This window comes from Phyllostomus hastatus, unplaced genomic scaffold (genome assembly GCF_019186645.2).
Source record: "Phyllostomus hastatus isolate PE091 unplaced genomic scaffold, TTU_PhHast_1.1 phas_contig_17, whole genome shotgun sequence".
NCBI lineage: Eukaryota > Metazoa > Chordata > Mammalia > Chiroptera > Phyllostomidae > Phyllostomus > Phyllostomus hastatus.
Window position 1 is genome coordinate 5,298,810 of NW_025333664.1, and position 20,950 is coordinate 5,319,759.

At 53.1% G+C, this 20,950-nt stretch overlaps 1 long non-coding RNA gene and 1 other non-coding gene across 2 annotated transcripts; one reads left to right on the forward strand and one right to left on the reverse strand.

The window, feature by feature from the left end:
- Nucleotides 1-3,147: 3,147 nt before the first annotated feature.
- Nucleotides 3,148-18,966, reverse strand: LOC123815186. Its single transcript, XR_006785033.1, has 4 exons — nucleotides 18,842-18,966; nucleotides 16,275-16,505; nucleotides 4,906-5,058; nucleotides 3,148-3,862 (listed from the first exon to the last, which is right to left on the reverse strand). It is a non-coding gene; the product is annotated as an uncharacterized LOC123815186 (long non-coding RNA).
- Nucleotides 4,898-5,061, forward strand: LOC123815423. The gene has a single exon (XR_006785089.1). It is a non-coding gene; the product is annotated as a U1 spliceosomal RNA (small nuclear RNA).
- Nucleotides 18,967-20,950: the final 1,984 nt, after the last annotated feature.

The window sequence follows — 20,950 nt, forward strand, 5'->3', positions numbered from 1 at the left end:
TTCCCAGCCCCTGCTGCCCACATCGTGTGCACGTCTCCTCGTGCAGGAGGGGGGCTCCTCCGGGGCCCTGTGGGACCTCCAGGTCCCAGAGATGCCCGCCCTCACCTGCAGCACACCTGGCCGAGCTGCTTCCCAAAATGGTCACCTGCACTTCGTGCTCCCGCCGCTACCATGCAAGTTCCTGCTGCTGTCCATTTCCGGAGGACTTTCTTCCACTGCACACCCCCTCCCCACCCCCCGCAAAAAGTTACATGTCTTACAGAGCTCAGGACCCTTGATTAGAGGCAACCACCTTCTCCCTGCCCTTCTGCACCAAGGAGATCAGTCACCGCCTGCCGAGTGCCTACGAAGCACTGAACTCAGTGACTTCAATCACTGATTCCGTTCTTACAGCCTGGAGGTTATTATCCCCATTTTGCAGATGAGCTCACTGAGGTTTAACAAGAAACGCAGCAGAGCGAGCTGGCAACGGCCTCGTGGAGAGCTCTGGTCGTTGTGTGTGCCGCAGCAAACCAACTGCACCTGTTGAGTCGGTGATGGTGGGGAGGGTTTACTCCAGGAGAAGCAAAGGACTTTCCAGTTGTTTATTCATTATTCTGCCAAGGGGAGGGTAAGATCTTCTCAATTTCCAGGAGGGAGAAAGGCTCGGGGAGAGTAAGTCTGTTTCAAGTTTCATGAAAGTTAAAGGCACAGTCTGGCTCTTGCTCCAAAATCCCACTCTTTGCATTCCAGGGAACACCTAAGCTGTACCACTGCCCTCTCCTCAGGCAGTCCTCAGCACCATCGTGGCACAGAAGTGTAACAGGGTGCAGCCAAGAGGGGAGCCCCAAATAGGGATTTGTAATAGGGTCCAGAAGAGCCTGGAGATGATTGGCTCCACACCACAGGGCCACACCTGCCCAGGTGGAGACATACCACCTGTGCCCTCTGTGACCCCAGTGACCTGGAAGTGATGATTGACTACTCAGTGACCCTGCCTGGAGAGGCACCACAGTCCTGCCAGAGGGCATCCCTTATCAGAAATCAGAGCTGGCCGCGCAGCCAGCCCCACCACCCACCTCCCTGAAGGAGGAAAACAGACCATGCCCACCAGCCAGGTGTCCCCGGAAAGCTCAGCAGGTGCCAGGTGCCCATCCTGTTTCCTTTGGAGTCGCCTGCCTGCCAGGGACCTTCAGCAAGTCCGCTCACTCTCATCTTTGCACGCCTATCCACGTGACAGGCACCACAGGGTGCAACTGGTCTCGTTCATTCTCGATCCACTCACTCAGCACAAATATGGCCGCTCCCATCGCTTCTGCTGCTGAGCCAGTGCACTCCCCTCACCTTTGGGGTTTTTACTTATTTATTTTTAGAGAGGAAGGGAGGGAGAAAGAGAGGGAGAGAAACATCAATGTGTGGTTGCTTCTCAAGTGCCCCCTACTGGGGACCTGGCCCACAACCCAGGTATGTGTCCTGACTGGGAATCGAACCGGCGACCCTTTGGTTTACAGGCCAGCACTCAATCCACTGAGCCACACCAGCCAGGGCTACCTTTGGGGTTTTTGATTTTATCCATTGTGCAGCCCCAAGGCTGGTCTTGGGGCATCATTGTCCCTTTAATGAGAAGGGAACTGGAGGTAGAGAAAGAAGGAAATGTCTTTTGAGGGTCATCAGTGGGTTTTTGAGTGAGGACGTACGACACACAGTTAACCCTCATATAATAACACCTCAATTTTCCCAGAGAAGTCAAGTAAAGTACCTAAGGACACAGCTGGGCAGCAAGGTTCCCAGGATTTGGCCCCAGGTCCACACGACACAAAGGCCACGCTCTTTCGCCACAAGGCACAGTCTGCATCATGGGAAATCCATTATGAACTGGGTTCTCCCTTCTGCCGTGATGCTGGTGGTGGCGGTTGACACTATACAATGTAACCCTACTAAATCATGCCCCGTGGGGTTTAGTCCAGAAGTCACAGTCTGGCAAGAATGTAAGAAACACCATCTGCCACCAAAAAATAACGTCATTATGACTCCAGATGTTCTACTTAGAATTCTCCACAGCAGTGAGGAAATTCACAGTCAAGGGCGGAAGGCACATGTAAGGTTTGCTTGGCCACCACCCCAAGTGCTGCAGTGGGGAGCAAACAGGGACCAGCAGGCAGAGAGGACGCAGAGATGAATCCCACGTGGACGAAAGCAGGAGATGTTCAAGCAAGACCCTGCCTCATCCTCCTCACCCCTGCTCCACCTTGCAGACCTCACCTACACACTCACTGCAGTTCTCGTCCCATTCCCCTCATAGTCACAAAGTGGCTGCAGAAACCCAAGAAGAACATCGATAGCATCCCAAGCAGGAATGAAGGGGAAGTGCCTTTCTTCTATAACAGTCAGGAAAGGAAATCTTCCCCCGAAGCACCCGGAAGACTTTCCCATGCATCTCATTGGCCAGACTGGGTCACCTGCTCACCCCTAGACCAATGAGCCCGGATGTCTTCCATTTGCTTCCCAGAACCACATCCTGCTCGTCGACACCCTTTGGAGAGCAGTGAGGACGGCCTGTAAGGATGACCTACCCGTGAGGATTTCAGGCCTCCCTTTGGCCCTGACTGGTTTCAGCCAGTGGGGGTTCCCAGCAGAAAACCAGATGGAGAGAAGACAGTGGTGAGGCAGAGAAATGAGAAAACTTCCCTGACGTCCTCCCTGGGCCTGACCTCAGGCTGGCTGTGAACTTGAACCAAAGCTCCCTGCTCCCCCCCAGGGCCCCCTACTCAACTCTCTCCTAAATCGAGTTATGACTCTCCTGTTGCCTTTGGCCTGGGGAAGGTAACAGCCTTCTTGTTACTAGTCTGTGGTTACTTCACTGTCTCTCATACACGGGGGCCTGGCAGAAGAAGGCCGGCCTGCGTGAGTGTGGTTGGTAGGGTAATAATAGGGGTGTAATAATGTATAAGTTTAATTTGAGCATCTCATTTAAAATGTCCTATGGCGTGCTTGAGTGTGATAGCATTATGTTACAGAATTAGATGCTTATGATTTGGCAATAAAAGATTTTTTGTAATAAAAAAAGGGGCATTATTTGAGCCACACCCTGTGCTCACACCTTGAAATAATAAACTTCTGAATCACTGCGTTTTGACTCTGCCATTGGTTGCTCCACAGGGCCCTGATTTGCTACGACCAATCATTGCAAAGAAGAACACAATGCCGACCAATCAGGTTTCATCTCCTAGCAGCCAGAGGAAGTTTCTGCTTCCGAGTGGACACAGGGCAGCCTGTGCTCGGAGCTGCAGGCCAAGAGGGGTGGGGGATCCTTAGAGGAGAAGCGTCCAAGTCCCAAGGCCTCACAGCAAGGGTGGCGCTTAAGAAACATCTAGAAATCCAAGGGGGGGAGGTCTTCCTTCACTTTCCTCTCCATCTTCCTCTCTCTGTGTGTCTGTTCTCTCTCTGCTTCCCCGGTTCTGTTTCACCTGTGGGCAGTCTATTCTCGCATCTCAGCATCCCCAGGGTGGTTAGAGTCGGAAGTTTGTATCTGGTTCTCAAGGGGTGGCCCTGGAGCAGCAGCCGCCAGCATCTGGGAACTTGTTAGAAAGAGAAATTCTCAGGCCCACGCCAGACGCCGGAATGGAGAACTCTGTTGAACACCCCTGCCCCGCCTGCCAAGACATTCCCATCCTGGCTTCCGAGGGTGTCGGGGACTGACTGCCGCTCACACTCAGCGGCCCACCGCCCCCTGCCGGCACAATGAGGTCAGTGCAGGTGTCCCGTGCGGGCCGCAGCTCTCCAGCGATCCTTCCAGAGCACGACCGGGAAAGTCCTTTCTGTCCGTCCTGCGGGTTTTCCTTTCTCCTCCTTAGCCGCTGAGCTACAGGGTTCACAGTCAGAACTGGTGCCGGGAAAGTAAAATAGAAAGCGGTCACAGCATCGGACAGGGGAGGCGAGGAGGAAGAGAAAGGAAAGAGAAAGAAGTGGTTCAGACCCCCCCCCACCCCCATCTGGTGAAAATGCAAATCCTGCCCCAGCCCCTCTGGGTGTGAGACTCCCGCCTGGGACTCGAAACTGCGGGTCCCTGGACTCACCAGAGGCCCCCTCTCTACCGACTCACCCTGGGCATTAAAAGGGAGACCTGGCTTCTGCTGTGCCCAGCACGGAAGTTCTCCCACCCCAGGGCGCGGGAATGGGAGGGGGGGCTCCTGAGAACGCTCGGTGCTGGGCCCCTCCCCGCAACGTAGACTTCCCCATCCCACCCCCACCCTCACCCCCACCCCCACCCCGAGTTTCCCCTTCGGCCCTGCTGGGGTGGGGCTGAACACTGTGCATTGCTTTCAAGTCCCTGGGGTGAGGCTAGTGATGCTGTCATTTCGCTCTATCGGGACCTTTCCTGATATTTCTATGGCATCCAGTAACAAAGATCGCCCTTATTTATTCCCGAGGCTAATGATTCGTAGCGTTGGTTTTTAAAAAAAGGAGGAGGAGGAGAGGGAGGAGAAGCGCGGGGTCGGAGAGTGGGGTGGGGGTACTATTTATTGTGTCACAAAACCCCTCCGCTGGTAGAGCACCAGGTCCTGACCATCTAAAATAAAATGCAACGCCACCACCTGCTGGTTGTCTCAGGAAGTGCACAGGGTGTCCAGAGTGCTGGGCACTTGCGAATCAATCTTGCAAATGGCTCCTTGCAAATTAATCTTGGCAGACACAATACGTCCTAGACAGTACCCACCATCCTCCTCGCCTCTCAGGCGTCGGCAAGTCAGCAAAACATTTATGGGTATGACCCGTTCGGCTCCGGGCTTCCTTTGGGACTCAGAGGAGCAGGAATGTAAGAAACTGGCTTAGCGTCACACAGCGAAAGGTGGTGACCACACAAACCTTCTGTCTCCAGAGCTCCCTGCTGGGTCCCCTCAAAAAAATAGCTGGAGAGACACTTACCTGGCAGGGGAGAGACAGTGATCACGAGGGTGGTTTTTCCAGGGTGAGGCTTCTCCATTGCACTCCACACGTGCTGACCCCTGCGATTTCCCCAAATGTGGGAAACGCAACTGCGTAATTTGGGAAAGTGGGGGGCAGCCTTTGCGCTCTCCCCTGAAAAGAAAAAAAAACTGGAGAAAAGTGTCCCATAAGGATATGCCCTCCCACAAAGTTGGCACTGAAAAATGCTTTAGATCCAAACATTCCCATACCCTTTATTTTATAAAAAGAACACAGCAGAAAGCACAGAACGGCGAAGGGACCTGCCAATTGGGTTGGTCACACAGCAGCTTGGTGACAGATCAACAAAGTCACTCGTGTCCCTTAGGCCACACGGCACTTTCAGTAGCATTTACTGAGGGTGGAATGCCTGAGCTTGAGCACTGTGTTCTATCTGGGGACTATGGCTCTAGCAACAAGAACTTAAGTCACTTTCCCTAGCTGGTATAGCTCAGTGGATTGAGTACCAGACTGTGAAGCAAAGGGTCATTGGTTCGATTCCCCATTGGGTCACATGCCTGGGTTGCAGGCCAGCTCCCTGGTTGGGGGTGCACAAGAAGCAACCACACATTGATGTCTCCCTCTCTTTCTCCCTCCCTCCCCCTTTCTCTAAATAAATAAGTAAATGTTTTTTAAATGAACTTAACTCATTAAAAATATACATAATCAAGGGGTACACCACATTGTCTATTCTACCAATTAGAAATTATTTCCCAGTTATTCAAAGAAGCTATTAACATTTTTAACACGAACTGCCTGGATTATTATTTACTCAATTCTTTTCCTGTAATCTATACATTTAGTTATTTGTCCTTGTCCCAAATAATCATATCTGTCAAACTGTGTATAATATCACTTGCTGTATTGATTGTTTGATTAATTAATTTGAAATATCCAGAATCCATTTGTGTCACGCCTCAAGGCACCCTGCTCCCCACCCGTGACGCCCCACGTGTTTTGGGGAGAAGTGACTGGGTCTTCAGTAGCCTGGGTCCCGTGTTCCTCTCTTGGCAATGACGTCTGTAGGTCCTGTGGTGCAGGGCAGGTGATGCCCTCACTGACCCCTGGTCTTGTCACCTGAAAAGTGGGGTTAGTAGCATTTCCTACTTGATATGCTCATTATTGGGATTAAATGAGCTACTCCACATCAGAATTTGACAAGATGCCCCGTATCCAATCAATGTCAATATTAAATTGCTCTTAGGAGGCAGGACACTGCGTCTTTTTTGAATGAAGAACCATGAACCTCAAAGCTGGTCATCAGTCTTGCACTTTCTCGTCTTCCTTAAGGATGCAACCCACCCCCCTTTGGAAGACAGAACTCTGCTACCCCTTTAACAGGGCACACGGAGGCTGTGCCCAGTTATAAACAGAGTTACCATGTGACCGGAAACCCCTCTTCTGGGTATCTGCCTGAACATTTTCAAAACATGTACTCATAAAGATGCATGCACCCCTGTGTTCACTGCAGCACTATTCTCGGTGCATCCTTGGATGGCAGACTGGAGAGAGGCGGTATCGTGCATACATGCAGTGGAGTACTCCTCGGCCCCGAGAAAAGACGAAGGACCGCCCTTCGCGACAACACGGATGGACCTTGAAAACGCCATGCCTACCGAAATAAGTCAGACGGAAAGCAGTGGAGAGCCCTGTGAGTTCACTCATACGAGGGATGTAAAACCAAAAGCAACAAATAAGCCAACAAGACACACACAAACGCATAGACACAGACAAGTACTGTGTTCGAGCAGAAATGCAAAGCATGGCATTAAAGCAAGCGCGTGCAAAAACTGGTGTTCTTTATGGGCCCTGTGATTCCCAGAGGGAAGGGCAGGGTAGAAACGGGTAAAGAGGGCCACATATACGGTGACAGAAAGAGACGGGACCCGAGGTGGTGAACACACCGTACGACACACAGAGGATGTGTCACAGAATTGTACGCTTGAACCCTGTATAACTTTATTACCCAGTGTCACCCCAATAAACACAATGACGTTTTTAAAAAAGCCGTTACATGGGTCCCCTGAAGTCCTTGCACCACTCAGCGGGAACGGGGGCATTTTCAGGCCGTGAGATCAGTAGGGGGGGTCTCATCAGATACTTTCTAAATACGTGGGTTGGGGGTTGACGCTGGTAAGAGGCTGCACACTTTTCCCACGTGAGGAAACACGCAATTCCCCCCGAGAACTGGGGAGCAAACGCTGCCCACCCCCCGAAGGACATGGGCGCTGCCTGGTATGGGTGGACCCCCCACCACCACCACCACCCGTGAAGGACGGTCTCCCGCTCCAAAACTAAATCATTCCTGCGGAGAAACCGCTTAGAACGTGTACACTCATCAGCCTCCTCGGCAGAGGAAAACGCAGCTTGACCGTATTCTCTGGGCCTGACGGGCTCTATCGGTAGGAAAACAAGGCAGCCCTCCAATGGGCAGGAGGCCCTCAGGACCCGGCGTGTTCAAATAATTGTTCACAAACAGAAAAGCCCGAGTTGCTCGAGCACATTCCGACTCACGCTACAGAGCTCGTTCAATGGGGGCATTGTTCTCTCCAGGGAGACGGCGGAGGTCCCAGGCCAGCCGGGGCAGGCGCGCTCCGCAGGTCTCCCGCCGCGGCTTACCCGGTGGCGCGGGTGCCGGGGAGCCGGCTGGGAAGACGGGGGCGACGCTGCTGTGCTGGAACGATACAAGACTGGGTTCTGTCCGCTCACTCGCTTCCATGACCCTCCCTGGTGACCGCTGTCCCAGCACATCCGCAGGACGGCAGTCTCAGCCCCCGGCAAAGTCGGGAGTAGGGGGCCTGGCACGCCCCCCACCCCAGGGACCCCCACCCTCCATGCACGTGGAAATGGCCAGAGTGGCCTTAAAAATAATACAACGCCCCTGGACCCAGGCCTGCCCGACACCTATGGAAATTCATCCCGGGCGCCGGTGTGCGGCCCGGGCTGAGAACCACAGAGTTGGCGGAGCGGTGGCAGGGGCTGGACAGCGGTCCCTCACCAAGCAAGCCGGGCGCTCCTGTCCCCAGGAGGCGCACTGAGTGGGGGGACATCCCAGCTTCGAGGTGGGCACTCAGGCACCGGGAGAGTCCAGGGTCTGGACTCTGGTCAGCGGGTTTCCCCAGACCTCCTCCGGGACCTGCATGAACCCCCTGAGCTGCGCGGCTGTGAGCGCGGGGAGCTAAGAGCCCTCCACGGACTCAGGAAATCGACACTGCGGCTCCAACGCACAGTTTTCACACGCGCCAGACTACCGGGGAGTGTGACTGGAGCAGCATGGCTCACATAAAGCAAGTCTAAGCGTTTTTCCAGGTACACGTGTGTGTACACGTGCGTGGGCGTGTCTCTGAGCAGGGTCCTCGAGGAAAACGTCTGTCTGAATTGTAAGTGACCATCAGAAAAGTTTGAAAGGCTCCAATGCCGCCTACAGGGTTTCTGTGAGGATGAAATGCAATAAGACTCTGGTGCATGTCCCCTGTGAAGCACTAGACAGACTGGGTGGGTCACAGAGGGACAGACGGATGGATAGATGGAAGGCAGGGAGGCAGCCTCAAGCGCAGAGTGAGGAATTCGGCGGACAGAGGACAGCTGGTGGGCGTGCGGCTGTGGCCCCGTTCCAGTCAGAAGGTCTTTGCTCCTCCGAGCGTGTGATTTCCAAAGGGACCTGAACTCCCGACGAATTCCCTGATGTAATAAATGGAAACTTCTTCCGCCACATTCAGATCCAAGAAATGTCACATCAAGTTTACAGGGTTTGGGTAATAGGTCTTCGGGTCCCCCTGTGTCCCAAACACGACTCTTCAAAAAAACCTTTCCAGGGAATTCCACAAGCTTTTATTGCCACTTAGCATGTTCCAGAGGGGGCTGGGCAATGACGCGGCCAAGATTCCTGAGGTGTGGCTCCAGACCTCAAGGCACCCGCTGTCTAGTAGAAGAGTGGTCATGAAAAAAATCTCAAATGATTCGCAGGACCAATGAAGACGATTCCAAGCGGACAGAGAGGAGGACACTCTTACTCCAGACCGTCTAGTTCCCCTCTTGTCGTGAAGCAGAAATGCTCGGAAACGAGGGCATGTCTCATCCTTCGTCGGGTTAAAGACGGATGAAGAAAGTTTCCCAGGGTCCCTGAGATATCGGAAGGCAACAAGAAAAGTTTTGGGATGAAAGAAAAGGGACATCAAAGATTCTAGAAAATTACCAAGGTCTTAGCAAGCGACCTCAGAGCGGCGGCTTCTGCCCTTCTAGAAGAAATTCCAGCCCTGGCTGGCGTAGCTCAGTGGATTGAGCGCAGGCTGCGAACCAAAGTGTCGCAGGTTCGATTCCCAGTCAGGGCACATGCCTGGGTTGCAGGCCACAGCCCCCAGCAACCTCACATTGATGTTTCTCTCTCTCTTTCTCCCTTCCTTCCCTCTCTAAAAATAAATAAATAAAATCTTAAAAAAAAAAAGAAAAGAAAAAAGAAATTCCCCCAAGGCAAGAACGTTAAAAGCCTAGTCATTCGCTTGAACTGGGGACAAGGGGAAAACATGGGACTAATGACCATAAATTATAAATAGACCCTTCGAGATTCTTACATTTTCCCCATCACTCACTGTTACCTTGCTTGTGCTAATCTGGCAGCAACTGCTTTTTAAAAGTTACCATTTACTGAGTTTCTTTTTCCCCCAAAGGAATGTAGCTAAATGTTCACCAAAACAACAACTTTATTTTGATCTTTCTAGTTTACAGAATTATTTATTATTAGCTTTAATGATTACTAACAGGTACTACCCACATTAGCGGGGATGGGTACACACACAATTGGCATGCTGGCAGGCGTACAGTTCCACAGGTGGGAACACAGGGGCCCCCAACCTTGAAACGGGAGCCCGCATGAGCCGTCAGCTGCAGGGGCACCCCCTCCCCCGCGTGTTTTCCGGGCTGCGTGTGCGCCAACGAAAGAGTCACCTGTAGGCAGAGAGAATGGAGGAAAGGTTCGTCCAAGGCCAACAATAAGATCTAGTTTGCTCGAGTCAGTCATTCTGTTACCTGGGCTTCGCAACCTTCTTTCCTGGGAGAGCTGCGGTGGTTCCGGCACGGGGACGCAGCCTGCTACCCTGGTTTTAGAAGTTTCGCCCAAATGTAATTGGCACCTTGAGTTGCCAACTCAACCGTCGGTCCGGAACACAACTGGCCTCACAGGACCAGCTTCTCCAGCGCCTCCCAGCTCAGGTAACGGCTTAGCTCTCCCCTCCCGGGGCACCGTCCCCCACCCCACCCCACCCCCGCTACTTCCCACCCCCACCCCCGCGCCCGCGCTCTGGCCCCCAAGGCCCACCTGTGCGCACTGTGTCCACACTCAGCGGGCGCAGCGCTCTGCCCTGGGGCTTCCTGTTGGGTTCGGCCAGTGGGGACGCCAGGCAGGAAAGTCACAGTTCATCTTACAGCACCGAGCTGTACGCTGCTCGCCTTTTCTCCGGGCCTGCTGGGGCTGCCCGTGGGTTTTCCCGCCGTCCAGCCCCTCCCCCCCTACATACACACCCCTTGGCCTTGGCAACCGATCTTGCCAGCGCGCAGCGTTCCTTGAATTGTCCTCATTGGCCTGGGCCCTCTGTCTCGTGTTGGCCCCGACCCGAGGGCTCTCTGGGCTTCTGGCCGCTGTCTTCTGCTTCCACAGCCCCAGGGGGAGAACAGCCGATGAGGGGGTGATCGGTCACTAAGATACCGTGTTCCTCTTCGCAGACATTGTCAGGGACCCAGAGCTGCTCTTGGGGAAAGGAACGCACGGTGGCGAGGGCGTGGGTCTGCGGGAGGAGCTCCGCGTCCACCTGCCCTTCGCACAGCTGTCCCGGCGTTCAGACAAGGCGGTGTCCTCCTGTGAAAGTTTACACACCGCGACTGAGAGGCGACAAACACCCGACTACTAGGAAACGGCGGCAATCCATGAGTCACCCCCGACGCCACGGCAGGGCGAGAACACCGGTGGCCCCGCTGCGCGAAGAGCCTCTCCTCTCCCTTCCTTCGGGAGCTTGCTTCAGGTAGCGGTGGGCAGGTGCTGCATCGTGACTAGGAAACACCACTACTTACAAAGTTCATCACGGCAGGTACTGATTCAGCGCTGTGTGCCAGGCACCACGTGGCTGGCCCTCCCTGCCCTGATGTGCTCAAACTTCACCAAAGCCCGGATAGTAGCTACGATTGTTCTTCGTGTCCACAGTGGAGGGATCTGAGGCTGAACGCAGTGAAGGGCCTCACGACCGGTCTCGCGGCAAACGGCAAAGACGGAGTTCAAAGCCAGGTCAGGCTGGCTCCTGCACCGCCAGGGGACGGGGACAGTTGAACGACATGCAGATGGCGCTTAAATGCTGTCCTTGTCACTCAAGTTCTTGGGTCACCTTGAACAGGTCACCAAGACTCAGGACCCACGTTTATAAAGGAAGACTAATATCCCCTGTGGCCCAGATGAGTCCGGGCCCCCTCGGTCCCCACAGAGATCCCTGTCACGTGGTAGGTGCCCGAGGATGGGCAGGTGGTTGGAATTGCAAGGACATGGAGGTTCTCTTTGCTTTCACACGCCTGATTTTTTTTCTTTATTCTTTATTTTGGCCAACTCGGGGCTTACGGTGAGGAATAATAATAGCATTAAACAAGAGGACCATTACTTATTTTATGCCAGCATGGCACCGAAAACGCTGTGTGTGCTGTCTCATTCCAAACCCTCACAATCCCAAAAGGGGGGGGACTGTCATTATTCTCATTTTCGCAGTGACGACACGGAGCACCAGAGATGCCAAGTCACTTGCCCAAGGCTGCCCAGCTACGCGGTGGCAGAACTCACACGACAACCCAGATCTGCCTCCCTCCTGCACCTTTGCTCCCAACCACAGCCCCAATCCCATAGCTATTTTTATTGCATTAAAGAGATCATTTATATGTTTGCTCTATGCCAGGAACTGTTCCGAACACTTCAAATATTAACTTCCTTAATCTTCATAAAAATGCCGTGAGGGAGATACCACTAGCATCCTCGTTATTACAGGTGGAGAAAACGGAAGCCCAGAGAAGTTGGGTAACCGGCCCAAGGTCGCACCGGCTTTCCAAGTCCAAGTCTGCTTTTTCGTAAGCGTACAGATGAAAGCAAGGCCGGGCACCAGAGTGTTTGGGGGAGTGACAGGTCCGGCTTGCCCGCAGACAACCCCGATATGCACTGTTCTGCTGTAACATCGTGTCCTTTGCAAAAATGTGAAGGAAACAGACATTGGTTTTAGCCTCAGACGTGAGAGAGAGCCTCCGCCGCGTTTGTCTGTAGGCAAAATAGCTCTGGAGTGCATGCCTACCAACAGGCAGCCCCGGGCCAGGAGACACGGGCTGGAGAAGAGCCCAGCCTCTCGTCCGACGGGGAGACAGCAGATACGCTGGGCTGAACACTAAAGGTTAATTGCTCTGAGTAATACTGTGGCACTTCATCCTGGTGCCAAACGAACTGAGACAATATTGACCGAGAGTCAGCCAACATCAGAATGCAAACACGCAGGGAAATCCAAGTCCTTAGGCGGAGAGAGCCCAAGCGAGAATCTGAACACTCAGGAAGATCAGCTGAGGGCGAGGCCGTCCCCGCAGGACCTGAAACCCGGGCCTTCCGTGCCAGCCTTGTACTGCGAGAGGCTTGGTGTGCGTGCCAGGCCTTTGCACATGCGGCTCTCGGTGCTACAAGTACCATCCTCCAGCCGGCTGCACCCCGGCTCTCCCTAACTGATGCCTCTTTGTTATTCAGCTCTCACGCAGAAGGGGTTTGTTTGGGGAAGTCTTGCTCCCCACCCTGGGCTGAGGTGGGGCATCTCCTCCTCCAGGCTCATTTCCCCCTTTGTTGACTGCTATTTGAACACTTTTTTTGTTTTCAGTTTATATATACTTCTTTCTCCCTGTTAGTCTGTGGCCCAGACAGAAACTAGACTCTTTTTATGTTCGTATCCTTTTGTAGTCCTAGCACTTAATACAGTACCAGGCAAGTCCGTGCTTGGTAAGTGTTGGAAGGGAGAAAGGAAGAGCGGATGGATGGATGGATGGATGAATGAATGAATGAATGAATGGCTGCATGGATGGATGAATGGATGGACAGATGGATGGATGACTGGATGAATGGATGGATGGATGGATGATTGGATGGACAGATAGATGATGGATGGACAGATGCCTTTAACAGGCAGCTAATGCAGAGTTTCCATCTTCTAGGATTCAAAGAAATCATGTCTTCTCTCACTGTAAATGGTCCCTAAAATTCTGTAAATCCATCCCTGGGGAGAAGGCCCGAGCCACACTAACCCTAGCTCAGAATATAAGTTGTCTTGTTTTAAACCTTTGTTCCCCAAAAGATGGCCTAGTTGCTAACTGCAGTCAGAATTCAGCTGCATAGAAATATGGTTTCATGTGGCTCACATCTACCCTCAGTGACTGAAACCGCGCCTCCCTTTGTTGTTAAGGGGAAATAGCACTTGTAGGGAGTTTCCTATCCTGGCCCGCGGGTGCACTGTTGATTTCTGAAGTTGGGGGATGCTGGGGCTTGAGGGGTTAAACCATAGTGAGTTGGGAGTTGGATTGAAGGAAAAACAACCTCAAACCGTTACAAGTAATGTCAGATCTGGATTTTAATTTCAGTTCTATCACATACTACTTATGAGAACCTTGATAACTGTCTTCTCAAAGCATCTCTTTTCTAATCAGTAAAGTGGGGAGTAGGGACCATTGAAAATCAGTGTAAAAGGTTAGTTCAAAAGGTTGTGTCAGGACGGAAGAAAAACAGCACAGTGCAACAATCGTTCAATCAATAACAGGTTGCCACAGTAGCTGGTAGATGGAAGTAACCCACGTGGTAATAAAGATATTTTCAATTCAATTAATACATTAGTAATAGTGCACTGGGATAACACTTCACCAATTATGGAATACTTACCAGTGGTGATAGAGAAGAAAATCTTACCTTGTAGGTAAAGTAAGCTTTTAAATAACGTTAAATCCTCAACTGAGAAAGTTATGCCCAGGGCAACTCTCTTTCAGTTATGAACTAACGTTTCTAACTATGTCAAGGAGAAAGTCTTCATTTGATGCTGACGTTTCTTTAAGGCGTTCAGCAGTCAGCAGGGCTCAGACGGGGGTCTTGGGTGGGCAACAGAATCGAGCTGGAATGCAAAATCTTTCTTTACCCTTGTTGCATTATTTTTTTAATGCTATCTTTTACTTGTGGGAAATAATACCACTTTTTAGTTTATGGTAGTCATGTTCAATTTGTTTTAATATGTTCAGTAACGTTGTGAGTCAGGGTAGAGAACACATGTGAGTGATAATGCAGGTGGCACGGCGGATGGGCACTATGGCAAACCGAGACAGATGAACCCCCCCCCGGCAGCCCGGTGGGGACTCACACACCCACGCGCCTACCGGGGTCAGGACGGCCCTGGGCACCCACTACCCACCTCGTTGTAAACTCTCCACCAGTAAGAAAAGCTTGATGCCTAGGCATTTTTCCAGAGTTTAGATGACTTTAAAAAAAAAACAACAACGATTGTTTCGTATTGGATTTAAAAATTCTATGTGCTGTTTTAAATATAGACACACTGTGCATATTAATTATCTTCAACCCTGTTTCTAGATAATGTGATATATTACATTAAATATGTAACCTGTTACATTACATCGTATTAGCAACACGTGAAACATTTGTAGCCCTACATTCCCAAGCATACTTTCACGTTGTCATGGAGACATGGGACTCTTCTCTTTTGTCCTTTTGATAGAAACCTGGGCATCAGAAACAGTTTGTGACTCTTTCAAATTTACCCTAAGAAAAATGGTAGCATGAGGGGAAGGACAGATAATAAATTATGACTGGAACTCGGGGCCAGAGTAGGGGGAGGGGAGTGGTGGGGACCCAGGTGAACCGGGGGACCCATGTCCCTTGAAGGGGCACCGCCAATAACAAGTCCCACTCCATCGTGAGGAGAGGATCTTGCCAAACGCCTGTGTTTCTCATGAGAAGTTAGAACCGTGATCTTTTCGTATGCTGTTCACTGATTATGCAACGTGGGCAGTTAATCCCAGATTTTAAAAACACTGTTCCTTCCCACGACATCATGGAAGATCGATCGCTCAGACCATGCCCCTCCCTCCGGTTATTTCTTCCCTCTGCCCCGGCTGAGTGCTGGGGGCTCAGGAGTGAGGAGCCCAAATGCCTGGAGGTGAAAGGAACTGAGTGTCCAGAGTCCATTGTGTTGTCCGTTGACAAAGAACAAAGACCAGCGTTCAAGACACACGTGCCAACAATTTCAGCCTCACGTCATCGATGGGAAAGAAATTACGAGACAGAACACTGATGAGAGACCATATTTCTTAAGCAAATACAATTTTGTTTAGCTGCTAGTGCCTTGGATACAAAGAAACGGACCCTCTGGCACACCGATCCATGCACTCATTCTGTGGCAGCGCCGAAGAGAAGGACAGAGACCCAGCCCTTGGCCTCGAGGAGGGCCACCGAGTTGGAGAGGGATTTGGCCACCAATGGAACAAATGCCCTTAAACACGGCTACCCTTTGATCCGACATGTTAACATCTGGAGAATGCTTGTAGGAGAAAAATGGAGGAAGTGACGGCAATCACCTTGCCACAAACATGTTTATCCTTCTTGTTAATAACAGCAGACTCCGTCAGACACTGAAATGTACAACGTGGCCCGTAATTCATTCATCTGGGGCGCAGCCTCTTAAAGGAGCTCCCGACCCTATTTTAAATGACATATTTGGCACCGTAAATAATGCCTTAAAAGAAGGATGTCTTGGCTTCAAAACAGTATTTCAGAATCACTAATATACACGTGATATTGATATGGAAAGAGAGAACCACCGAAAGAGTATTTCTTGATGATAGGATTATAGATTATTACTCCTTTCATATGCTGGCTGTCTGGGTGTTTTATAAGAAACATCTATTCCTTCTATAATGAGGAAAAAAGGGAGCAATTTTCAAAATTTCATTCTCTAGAACCCCTCACACTCTTAAAAATTACCGAGGACCCCAGAATGGATTTATTCCATGGGTTACAGCTAGCAATGTTTACCGTATCAGAAACTCAAACTAAGGACTTTAAAATATTTAGTTATCAATTCATTTTAAAATAATAGCAAACCCATTCCGTGCTGCCAAAAATAATATTTGGATGAAAATTACTGTTTTTTTTATAGTTTCCAACCAAACTATTTGATTTATTCCCAACAGGAAAAGGGGCAAAACTATGGTATGACAGTACACGTTTTGGCAAATGTCTTTAATTTGTACCTTCAGGGAAGACAGCTGGGGTCTCATACCTGCTTCTGCATGCAGTATGTTTCCACATGTTGTTTCGGTTGACGGAGATGAGGGAGATCCAGCCCCACACGGTCACGTGGTTGGAGAGGAAGAAGTACTTTCATCACTTATTCCAACAGTAATGTGCACCCTTACCCTAGGCCCAGACGTGACAGGTGATACAGTGTCTTGAAGTTAGTTGCGGTGTGAATTCTGACACTTTATCAATGTGCTTTTTCCTCTCACTTGACCTGCGAGAGGATGAGAGAAAAATGCACATAGCGTCTCCGTGTGACGGTGAACGCAGCAAGGGCCGGGGCCCCGCCCGGACCCCGGGCCATGCTGAGAAGCTCCGCCCTACACCGCACGCAGGAGAGCGTGGGGCGCTAAGGCCTGGGAGGAGCAGATGCCCACGGTTCTGCTTCGCGTGCGTTGGCATAACGTTCCGCGTAGCTTGCCGCACTTTCTGCCGTGTGCCTTTCAACTTTAAAAAATCCCCTTTCTTGCCCCTGGCTGGCGTAGCTCAGTGGATTGAGCGCAGGCTGTGAGCCGAGGTGTCGCAGGTTCGATTCCCAGTCAGGGTACATGCCTGGGTTACAGGCCATGACCCCCAGCAACCACACATTGATGTTTCTCTCCCTCCCTCTCTCTCTCTCTCTCTCTCTCTCTCTCTCTCTCTCTCTCTCTCTCTCCCCTCTCTCCCCCCCTCTCCCTCCCCTCCCTCTCTAAAAAATAATAAATAAAAAATCTTTAAAAAAAAATCCCGCCCTGGCTGGCATAGCTCAGTGGATTGAGCACGGGCTGGGAACCACAGTATCCCAGGTTCGATTCCCAGCCAGGTACATTCCTGGATTGCAGGCCATGACCCCCAGCAACCGCACATTGATGTTTCTCTCTCTCTCTATCTTTCTATCTCCCTCCCTTCCCTCCCTAAAAATAAATAAATAAAATCTTTAAAAAAAAAATCCCCTTTCCTTCCTGAGGCCACTGTCGGGGTTTGGCCCCAGGAGCAGCAGTCTCCGGGTGGAGACGGGCCTGCAGGGACCTCAGCTGGTTTGATCTTGTAAACCGCCCCTGGGAGGGAGGGACAGAGGCAGGGCTAGGGGGAGGGGGAAGGAGAAGGTGGGCGCTGCCATAGAGTCGCCCCCGAGGCCCCCATCATCCATCCATCCATCCCACAGGGAACTGGAGACCTGGGTGGCGCCCCTGAGCTGTTCCCTGGAGCCAGGGGACGCGATCTCTCTGTCTCTGTGCCCGCCGGCCATTGCGCACCGACTGCCCTGCACAGGGACCTGATCTGCAGAGCTGGCACGTGCCAGGGAAACAGCATCCTCAGCCACCCCCTTCCAGAAGGGTAGCGGGCTGCGGAGCCCTCGGTGCCGGAGGGCGGATCTCCGCCAGGCACCGTGGCCTCCACTCCTCCTGGCGTTAACCAATACCGGACCCGGGATTTGAAACCCTGCCCCTTTGTGGGGCTCCGGGGCCCCTGCAAAGGCAGCCTCTGAGCACCGCTTCATCTCGGGCAGGCTCTGTTCAGCCAGGTAGCACAGGGGGGCAGCCCTGGGGGCGGTCCTCAGGGAACGCGGCAAGAGGAAAGGGCGGGTCCGCGCAGGCCCAGGCCTGCAGGAACGCGCGGTGGGCGCTGCTCTCTGCCCCCCTGGCTGTGAGGATCGGGGCCACTGCCGCTCGCCGGTATAACCATCAGGCTCACCAGTGCATTCTGGGAAGGGGGAGGACTTTCCCTGGAGAGTCACGCACTCTCCCCGGGGTAGCCGGCAATGAGCATGCTGGGCCATACTCCTGCCGTGCCCTGCACGATGCTCGGGACCTGCTGATCCTAAAAAAAATCATTCATCGGTTCATCTGACGTTCAAACAGAACGGGCGTCCTGTACTTCCTAATCGTGAAAACACAGGCACAATGTGAAATTTTTCATTTTAACCCCTGTGAGGTGCACGGCTCAGTAGTGTGAGGGACGTTGACATTTCCACACAGCCGTCCACACCGTCCATCCCTAAAACGGTCTTCTCTCCCAGGTTCGCCTCTGCCCCCATGAAACACGACTCTCCTTCTCGGCTCCTCCCAGGTCCTGGCCACCACCCTTCTGCTTTCTGCCTCTATGAATTCCACTGCTCTGGGAATCCCGGGTAAGGGGAAGCATACACAAAGTGTCCTTTTGTGTCTGACTTACTTCACTCAGTATAACACTTTCAGGGTCCATGCATGCTCTAGCAGGGGTCAGAACTTCCTTATTTCACCCGGCAGCACCACCACCGCCACGTCCCTGCAGCATGAACACCCCGGGAGGCCCGGCCAAACAAAGCCTGGACTGCTAGCCTGACCATCGGACTCCTTCCCAGTCCAGCCCTGGTCCCATTCCCCGCCTTACCGTCTGCTCTGAATACTGATACCAATAACTACGGCCACCGTGTCCTGTGTTCCCACCGGGCGACCTGGGAATCCCAGAGCCCACCACGCCCTTCCCTGCCCGCCCCGCGCCCTGGGATTCCAGTCCTCCATTGTTTGAGGCTCTCGTCCTCATTCTCAGCGTGCAGGGGCAGCGCACAGCTCTCACCCGTCTTCCTACCTCCGAGGTTTCTTGCCTCCAGTGGGGGCAAGTTTGCCCCCACGGGATATTGTGGCCATGTCCAGGGACATTCAGGGTGGTCACAACCGGGGGAGGGACGTGCTCCTGGCACCTAGTGAGGCCGGAGACACTTCTGAGCATTCTGCAGGACACAGGACGGTCACACCTCGGAGAGCGACCCAGCCCCAAAGGTCAACAGTGCCAACACTGTAAAACCCTCCTCTACCTCGCCCAACATAGGTAGCTTCTTCCTCTCCGCAGTTACAATAAACAGGACCAGCCCTGGGCCGGCACACACCACACGTGACACGCCAGGCAGCTTGCGAACGGTGCCATGCCCGCGGCAGGCACCGACCGATCCCAGGGTGAGCGCGCAGATGCTCCGTCCTGGGGCGTTGAGGGAACTGGCCCACGTTCCCGTGGATGCAGGATCCGAAGCTCAGCCATGTCCACGCTGCACCGTACACACCAAGCACGCCACGAGCCCGCATCCAAACTGGGGCCCGACGCCGAGGCCCCGGCCTCGCCGCTCTGCCAACCTCCCGCCCCCGTGTCTCGAGGCCGGTCACTGGCCTTGAATGACGGAGACCATGGCTGTGGATCAGGGGGAATGTCCCCTCTGCAGGGGACAGCAGCCCATCTCCAGGCTCTGCCTCCAGGGGCGTCGTGCACTGAGGCGAAGAAGGAACCGTGCTCAGAACCCAAGTTGCGTCTCCCCGGCTGGCGCTGCAGAAGGCAGTCTGGCCGCCCCCTCCCCCCAGGAGAGTCCGAGGGTTCGACTCTCTCCGTCGTAGTTCCCAAAGTCTCGCTTCAGGCAGCCCTGTGGCTCAGAGAGTCCAAGGCTGCAAACCGATGAGCCAGGTCGATCGATCAGCATTCAGCGAAATCTGCGTGTGGCTTGCCGATTACCTGCGGGTTCTGTAACTGTTTTTCCTTGTCCTTGGATGATGTGACTTGTGGGGTCTTATTTTGGTTTTATTTGTGCATGGATGTACACATTCCCTTTTCAGAGGTGCACACCAAAAACGCTGTGAGGAGCGCAGCCGGGAGTCAGATGGTGGGCGCGGAAGCCCCACCTCTCCCCGTGGTGGCTGCCACTCGATTAACCATGCTCTGTGCCGGGCACTGAGCGAAGGAGTTGCTGTGAATCATCTCATTGAATTCCCACAAAGACTCCATGACTGCCGGCATCTCCGTTTTGACAGATGATAAAACCGAAGCACAGAAAGGGCAAGCCACCCGCCCCAGGTCACACAGCCTCAAGATTGTGTCTCAGACTGCCTGACGCCAGAGCCCAGGCTCCTAACCACGGCCGGGCCAGCCTGGGGTTAGCCTCGAGAGATGGACTCAGCACCAGGCCGTGGACTGATTTGGGGCAAGACATTGGTCTTCTCTGAGCCTCTACTTCCTCTCACCTAAGCAGAGACTCCTCACGCCCGAGGATTATAGTAAGGAGCGCGTTGCAGTGTACAAGAAGGCGGTGTGAAAAGTGCTAAGTGACGGCGCGTGCGACACGGGAAAGGTGCGTCCGGATGTGCCGTCTCAGCCAGAGCAGGGTGGGCACGCTCGGCCACCCTGCAACGAATGTCTGGGTCGTGCTCGCCGCTGGCTCGCTGATCCAAAGCAGAGGGAGTGGGGGGCCGTGTGTGGGAGGCAGGACTGTCTGCGAGGCTGGCCGGCTCGGGGGTGCGGGGGTGCGGGGGGCCGAGGGAGGCCTGGAGAAGGGTCTGGAGAGACTTCAGATCTTCGAGGAGTCTTTCGGGCAGAGCCAGCAGCTCCGGTCCCGATTCCAGGAAAGCAGGTTGATAAAGCGGCTGCCAGCCCCATCGGTTCGTCAATATTTGAAGAGGGGCGGAGGCCGGGAAGCCCGGAGACTGAGAGGCAAACGGAGTCAGGAGATGTGACGGCGGACCCCACCTAACGACCGGACCCCTCCGCTCGGGGAGCGGCTGTGTGGGCGCCGGGAAGCGCAGCGTCCGCCGCGAAGTTCAGCCTTCCGGGGCCTCACCCACGGCACCCACTAGTAACTCGAAGTTTTCGTTTTTCCTCCCTTAGAGTGACTTTGAATAGCGAATAGAAGTCATGACAGGCAAGAGAGGGAGAGAGGGA